Source organism: Hyperoodon ampullatus, assembly GCF_949752795.1.
Source record: "Hyperoodon ampullatus genome assembly, chromosome: 2".
Lineage (NCBI taxonomy): Eukaryota > Metazoa > Chordata > Mammalia > Artiodactyla > Ziphiidae > Hyperoodon > Hyperoodon ampullatus.
This window is the reverse complement of record NC_136915.1, coordinates 112,242,703-112,250,007: the sequence shown is the minus strand read 5'-3', so window position 1 is coordinate 112,250,007 and position 7,305 is coordinate 112,242,703. Positions and strand designations below refer to the sequence as shown.

The 7,305-nt window shown below is 39.9% G+C and overlaps 1 long non-coding RNA gene across 1 annotated transcript; it reads right to left on the bottom strand.

Annotated features, from left to right (window-relative positions):
• Window positions 1–5,306: 5,306 nt before the first annotated feature.
• Window positions 5,307–6,750, bottom strand: LOC307049121. The gene is made up of 2 exons (XR_013810732.1): window positions 6,719–6,750; window positions 5,307–5,949 (listed from the first exon to the last, which is right to left on the bottom strand). It is a non-coding gene; the product is annotated as an uncharacterized lncRNA (long non-coding RNA).
• Between the last annotated feature and the right edge of the window lie 555 nt (window positions 6,751–7,305).

The following is a 7,305-nucleotide window of genomic DNA, read 5'->3' as shown; positions in this document are numbered from 1 at the left end:
ACAGAGTCCCTGCCGTAGCTCTCAGTTTCAGTGGATTAAGGCAGGGGAAGCACTTGGAGCATTCTCTAACTTATAGTCAGTATGTCCCTTTCTTGACTGGGGAGGATGACCCTTTTCTATCTTTCACCATCCTTGACTTCTAAAACTGCCTGCCTAGTTACACTTGATCTGGTGGCAATTTTGTTGTACATAATGGTTTGAGAAGAGTCTGGCTACCTGGTGACACATGTCTCCTTACCTCAAGTCTTTCTTACAATTCATTTCCCCTTGATTCATCGCTTGCTAAACAAAGTCTCCTTTCGTCTTCAAATGTGGATTGAGGGAAATTTGCAGGTCATCTCTTATGATTTCCTACTGTGACACTTGGAAACGTGTAGTAAAGTGCTGACCACTACGGTCCTCCTTTCACTGTTTGCTCCTTCAAATAAACAACATCCAGCAGTCAGATTCCTGTGAACTTTATAAATCTGTTTTACTTCCTGTCACAAGGAATTCACCAGGCATGTAGCATCCCCTGACATAAGTCAGAGGAGCGGGCAGCTCAGACCCAAGTCTTACAACAGAAATGAAGCTTTTTGCTCATACCCCGCAAAGGGACATAACACATGCTCCAATCTAATTTCTCCCAACTGACCTCCTTGGATGTCTTCAATTTTTGAAGAAATCGCAGAGGATTGTTCAAATTTTCTGGCTTCTTGTTGCTTTGAAATTATTGGGAAACCCAATCTATTATGTAATGCTATTCATGCAACTAATTTTGTATGTATTTAATGCTTATGATTTATTTAAACACAGGTTGTTTCACATCCAATCTAGGGATAAATTCAAGAGAAAGTTGAAATCACTTTATTCAAAATGCAGTCACTGAAGTTCATTGCCATTCAGATACAACTTCTTAATCATTAATAATAATTTTGTTATATTTCAAACCTAGTTTTTGCATTTTCCATTTTGGTCACGGTGGAGCATGGTCGAATAAACCTATTTCCGGCTCTACTTTCTTCACACAATTTGTCAATGTGCTGGAAGGAAGGTTTGATGGTTAATTTATGGGTCAGATTCACTGGTACAGGTCCCCAGTTATCTGGTAAAACATTATTCTTTGGGTTTCTGTAAGGATGATTTTGGATGAGAGTATTATGTTAATCAGTAGCCTGAGTTAAGTCGATTGCCCTCTATAAAGTGGGAAATTCTCATCCAATCCAATGACGGCCTGAATAGAACAATTCCTACGCTGCCTCAGGTAAAGGATATTCCCCTGTTAGATGGACTTCCAGCAGAAGTTCTGCTCTGCAGACTTTGCGTGTTCCAGACATTTTAAGTTCTCTGTGTGTGTCCTGGTCCCTGTTTCTGTAACATATTTCTGTATGTATATATTTACACACATGTTGTAATACATAATTTGCATGTTCCATCTGTCAGTTCATGTGCATCATTAACTATGGCCATTTAAAATAAACATTTTTAAAGTTATTAGCATGTGAATTTAAAGACAAACAAATTAATGTAATATGACACATGGGGTGTGGAATTATGACAAATATAATGAGCTTTTTGCAAATAACTGAAGTTCAGGAACCAATGCCTTAGCACGTCTTCCAAAGATTTCATTTTTGCCTTTTCAGTTTTTAGCTGTCAACAGTTTTTCTACAGTTCCTCCCTTCTATCCTGGACACGAACACTACATTTTTCTATGCTGTCCCCTTGGGGACTGAAGAGTCCTGTGATGCGTCATGGTTGATGAAGTCCCCTGTCTGGTTTCGGAATAGATTTGCAAATCTCACTTCATGATACTGTTTAATTTGGGAAAACGTGGGTAATGGAATCAGGATATCCCATCTCACCCGAGACGAACTCTTCCCTAGTCTACTGTCGTGTGCTCAAAATTCCTTTATTAGGAAAAGAATCTCTTGTATTCCATAAGTAAACATCAGGTTTCAATTGTGTGAAATCAAAACTAGATATAAGATACCAGTTAAGACACACAGCATCACATACAAATGATTCAGAGTGACGTTGGGAAGGGAGAGATAATCAAAGCACTAAAGGTCTGAAATTGGGATGAAATGTGAACTTAGGGCACATCTGATATATTTGCTTTCTTCCAGTCATTCCAACAATGTTTTAGGTCTTTGAAGACAGTAATTTGAAAAAAAATTTCACTGTTTATTTTCTGTCTTCTTCTTCACGTTCCAAAACCCTCAACCTGCCATATTATGTTCAGTGCCAATATCTACCCCTTAACCGTCCAATATGGTACTTTGACGTATCGCCCATGCATTTAGTAATAGTCATTTCATATATTTCGTAAAACTTCCTGCAGTCAGAAGAAGGAACTGGCCTAGTAATATGCCTTGGCCAAGTAATCAGGAAGCTACTTAGGAATGGGGTTTCATAATGGGACAGCAGGAAGGAGAAGGGAATGAGGAGGAGAGGAACAGAAAGAGGAGACACTTGAAACCTGTGAAAGAGTCATCAGCTAGGCATGTGCCAGAAGGCCAAGACGTAAACTTTCTTTGCAGCTCAGCCACATCTTCACTGGCTACTATATATGTTTTAAATAATGTGATACATTGTTATAAAAATGAAGGTATATCATTTCATGTATAATGGGGAAAACATAAAGCTGTTAAAAAAAAGCATGTCTATTAAATGGCCAGAACTAATCACTGCTTATACTTTGCTGTATTTAGTGTTACGAGTTTTCAAGTTTCATAAACCCACACACATGCATACATGTCTATCAGGCTACTGATTTGTGATTATCTATTTTAATATAGATATCTCCAGGCATACGTTGCACTCTTTGTGCTGCATTACATATATCCCGAAAGTTCTTGTATGTTTCCTTTTCATTTCCGTTCATCTAAAGTTATTTTCTATTTATTTTTTATTTCTTCTTCGCACCATTGTTTATTTAGGAATGTGTTGCCAAACTAACAGATGTCACAGTAAAGGAGAATAGAATGGTGGTCAGCAGGATCTGAGGCGTCGGGCAAAAGTGGAGATGTTGAGTGAAGGGTACAAGCCTACAATCACACAATGAATGGGTTCTCAGAGTCTACAGTACAGCATGCTGATCTAGCTAATAACACTCAGTTGTGTACTTGAATCTTCCTGAGAAATTAGACCATAAGCATTCTAATCACACACACACGCACACAGAGAGACATAAAAACATTGCATTGTTACTGATGAAGTGATTAATGTGCTAAGTGACCGATGTTGGTAATCACTGCATAAAGTACACATATGTCAAATCATCACATTACACACCGTATATATGTATAATTTCATTTGTCAATTATACCTCAATAAACACGGAGGGACAGCATGAAGGAATAACCATCATACAACAGAGTAACAATATATGAGCATCTCTGTGTTCCTTCTCCTCCCTGGCTCTCTTAGGATCTGATAGTATTCTCTGAGAGAGCTTCCTTATCGATTATTCTCTGGGGTCCTTGGACCCGTCTCAGAGTGGATATTACCATTTAGTCACCTGTACTGACCATATCTGATTTCGTAGCATGGAAACTAGGGAAATGTGGGTGGAAAGTCGTTAGTAATCTTGAAAATCATTCTTTTTCGTTTTGGTACATAGTTTATTTGTTCTCAATTCTCTCAAAAACTTATTAGGCACCTGATATAATTTCAGCCCTCCAATCCTTTCTATGTCCTACAGATCTCAGTAAGGTCTTCTGTAGAAGTAATTTTCTGACCTGATTAAATGACTGCCTTTCCCCCGAACATAATACAACTACCATGAGTCTCCCTGGCACACAGGTGGAAAGATGACAACTTCTGTCTCTTTTCTCTGTTGTAACAGTCAAATGAAATTGGACTTCTAGTTGAAAACCACTTCTAATCTCATTTCTTACTCTTTAGGCCTTACAAGCAGTGAGTTTTCTAATTCAATAAGGTTTTGAGTTTCTCGGCTGTATTGTTTTTCTTTTCAATCTTTACATTTCTGGCCTGTCAACCAGAAAGTTTTCCTGAACATACGTCTACTGAAATACCCTGGGCAAATCAACAAATGACCAACCGTTGGTCTGCCTCTAAAGATACCATGGACAACCATTACTGCAAACATTTTGCCACTGAATAACATGTAGAATCGCATTTACGGCTTCCAATATCAGATTCCTTTCCAATCACCTCCAGACACATAAGCCAATGCCACAATTTTAAGATTTGCTATGGGCGCATCCCACCTCAAAGAACTAATTTCTATGTCAGGTCAAATAACAGTAGCTACAGTAGAGACAACTCCCAAATATCAGTGTTGATTTTTCACTCAGGTCATAGTCTGATGAGCGTTGAACAGTAACATGGGCATCTGTTTGCTTCTGCAGTTCCAGCATCTTTGACTCCTTTACTTCTAACCACAAGAAGTGATATGCTTAATGAACACATCCCTTTTCACAGCTTACTGGACCAGTAAGCTGAGCACTTGGAAAACAAGCTGCATAGCAACAGTCATTTAGTAAATCAAGATGAACATTGGAATCCCCAGTGTATCTCAAAGGTGGGGTCAAAATAATCAAGAATATAATTTCTGAGGTGAAAAAATATATAATAAGACCCTGAGGCTGTTGAGTTTTGCAGTAAGAAGAGCACGTTGTACCCTTGGAGAGCAGGTAGCGCTTTGTCTGGTAAGGTCCCTGAAAATTCCCTTTCTTTTGTACTACCCATGTTTTGAGAACTATTATAATTTTATACAGAGTATCCCAATAATTTCCCAAACTGGTTATTTTGTGGTGTCCGATTAAAAATTCGGTTAAATTGGAAAAGAAAAAGAACACAGAATATGAACGGGTAATAGAGTTTAAGAATCTCCTTGCTTGCTCTACTAGGTATGTCTCAGCCACTACCCTGCTGGAACACCTGGGGGTGGTGATGACGGTCGTGGTTGTGGTGACGGTGATGGTGACAGGGACAATGGAGATCGGCCACCTCTCAAATGCCAATTATGTGCTCGGCATTGTGCCACCTGAATGACACACATTCATGTAATTTTTATGCCTAAGCAAGTTGTCGCTGTTAATGTGATTTTCCCCACAGTTTATTAAAGGTTTTGAAATCCCAAGAAGGTAAACAATTTGTTCCTCAAACCAATCAAGCAATAATTAAGAAAATAACCTCGATTTGAAACTGTATAGAAACAATTTTTGATACGACTCAAAATTCAGATAACAGTGACTCTGAGAGCCTGAAACTCAGGATCAAAGAAGGATAGAAATCAGGCAAAATTATGATATGATATTGCTAAAAGCAGGTTTTCAAACAAAGAAGAAGTTTTCCCATCACACAAAAGGATTGTATTTTATTCAGGAAGTGGAGGATAAGTAACAATTGCTCAGCTGGTAGATACCCATGCCCAGGGGACCGACCAACACAGAAGACAGCAAGAGAATCCTCAGAGGGCGCCAAGGAGGAAGGCTGCTGCTCTTCCTTCTGACGCTCTTTGATGCTTTCTTGGGCACCTCCCAGATGGAAGCAGTACAGCACCCTCAGATAAGAAAGCTCTGTCTGTCAGGAAGCACCACACACATACTGAGGCTGAATGGTGGAAAAGCTTCTTCCGTATCCATGATAGGCTTGGAAGACAAGATGAAGGTGGAGCTCTGGAACTAGTTGAGCCTATAGTCCTTATCCTTTCCAGATGCAGATAAAAGGTCAAGCTCTTACCTACTCTTGGGTGGGCACTTCTGCTAACAATGATGAGCAGGTGCCCCAGGAGGGCATTTCTGCTTGCACTGCTGAGGCAGGCATGGGTCAGGGCACTTTATAGGTGGGCAAGGGTCTGGACACTTGCAAGGTGGGCAAGGGCATGGACACTTGCAAGGTGGGCAAGGGTCACAACACTTAGGTGGGCACACTGGTGGTGGCTGGCAGGGCTGCTTGCACTGCTGATGTTGAGAAGACATCTTTCTGGAGTCTTAATATCTGAAAGAAAATATAAGACTGTGTTCACAACAAGGAATTCCTATAGAGAAAAGAGCAGAAACTTGTGGAGTAACAACAGATAGTATCTCACCGATCTCTAAGTATGTGCTTTAATCTCTTTTATACCTTTTAATGAATTTCTGACTTCTCTCTCACTCTTCAGAAAATCGTTATATCAACTCAGAGAAAAGCTTTTCTTTTCTGATACAACTTTTCTAAAGAAAATATCTTTGTTTTAAAGAAACATGTGATGTTTTCTCATTTGGTTTATTTCTTTCCTTCTTTCTTTCTTTTGTTCTTTCTTAGGAAAACGACATCTTCAGAAAAGGTCACCACAAGCTACAAAACCCTGGGCAAGCTCACAAGAAGTTTCTATCACCATTTTCTCTCATGAGGTCCTGACAGTATGACTTATGTACAGAACAAAGGACAATCAGGATGAATGCAAGGGTCTCACACATTCTAATATAAATGCCTGTGAAATCACAGCCGAAGTCCAAGAGAAAGACAGAGAAAAAGGTAAATACTTTTTTCTTTCTCCCTTCATGGAAAAATTTCCTGATAATTTCTTTTTCAATAGTGGAATTCAAACTAGGTATCAGAAATCTAGTAAATACAATACAACATTGTACCCAGATTCCACGGCCCATCCACTAAGTAGCATTATACCCTCTGATCATAACTTTGGACCCATCGAACTTGCTGTCTCCAGCATAATCTCAACATTCAGGTGTCCAAGAACAAAGCTGAGCTGAAGAATCAGACTCACCAGTTTCTCCAAAGTCAATCGGAGCTCGTGTAGCAGGAGGATAGCCGTCATGGAGCAGAGGCCCTTTTTATTGGCGCTTACTGTCCCACCCAGGGGGAAGCGGAGCTACCAAAATTGGCCTGGTCCAATCATTTCCCAACCCAAATGCAAATCCACCCATAACTGGCTTGGCAGTGATTCTGAAAAAAAGAAATATCCTGTTCCAGGAACTCCTCCTGGATTAGGTTCTCATGACTCACAGAGTCCCTGCCGTAGCTCTCAGTTTCAGTGGATTAAGGCAGGGGAAGCACTTGGAGCATTCTCTAACTTGTAGTCAGAAGGTCCCTTTCTTGACTGGGGAGGATGACCCTTTTCTATCTTTCACCATCCTTGACTTCTAAAACTGCCTGCCTAATTACACTTGATCTGGTGGCAATTTTGTGGTACCTAATGGTTTGAGAAGAGTCTGGCTACCTGGTGACACATATCTCCTTACCTCAAGTCTTTCTTACAATTCATTTCCCCTTGATTCATCGCTTGCTAAACAGAGTCTCCTTTAGTCTTCAAATGTGGGTTGAGGGAAATTTGCAGATCATCTCTTATGATTT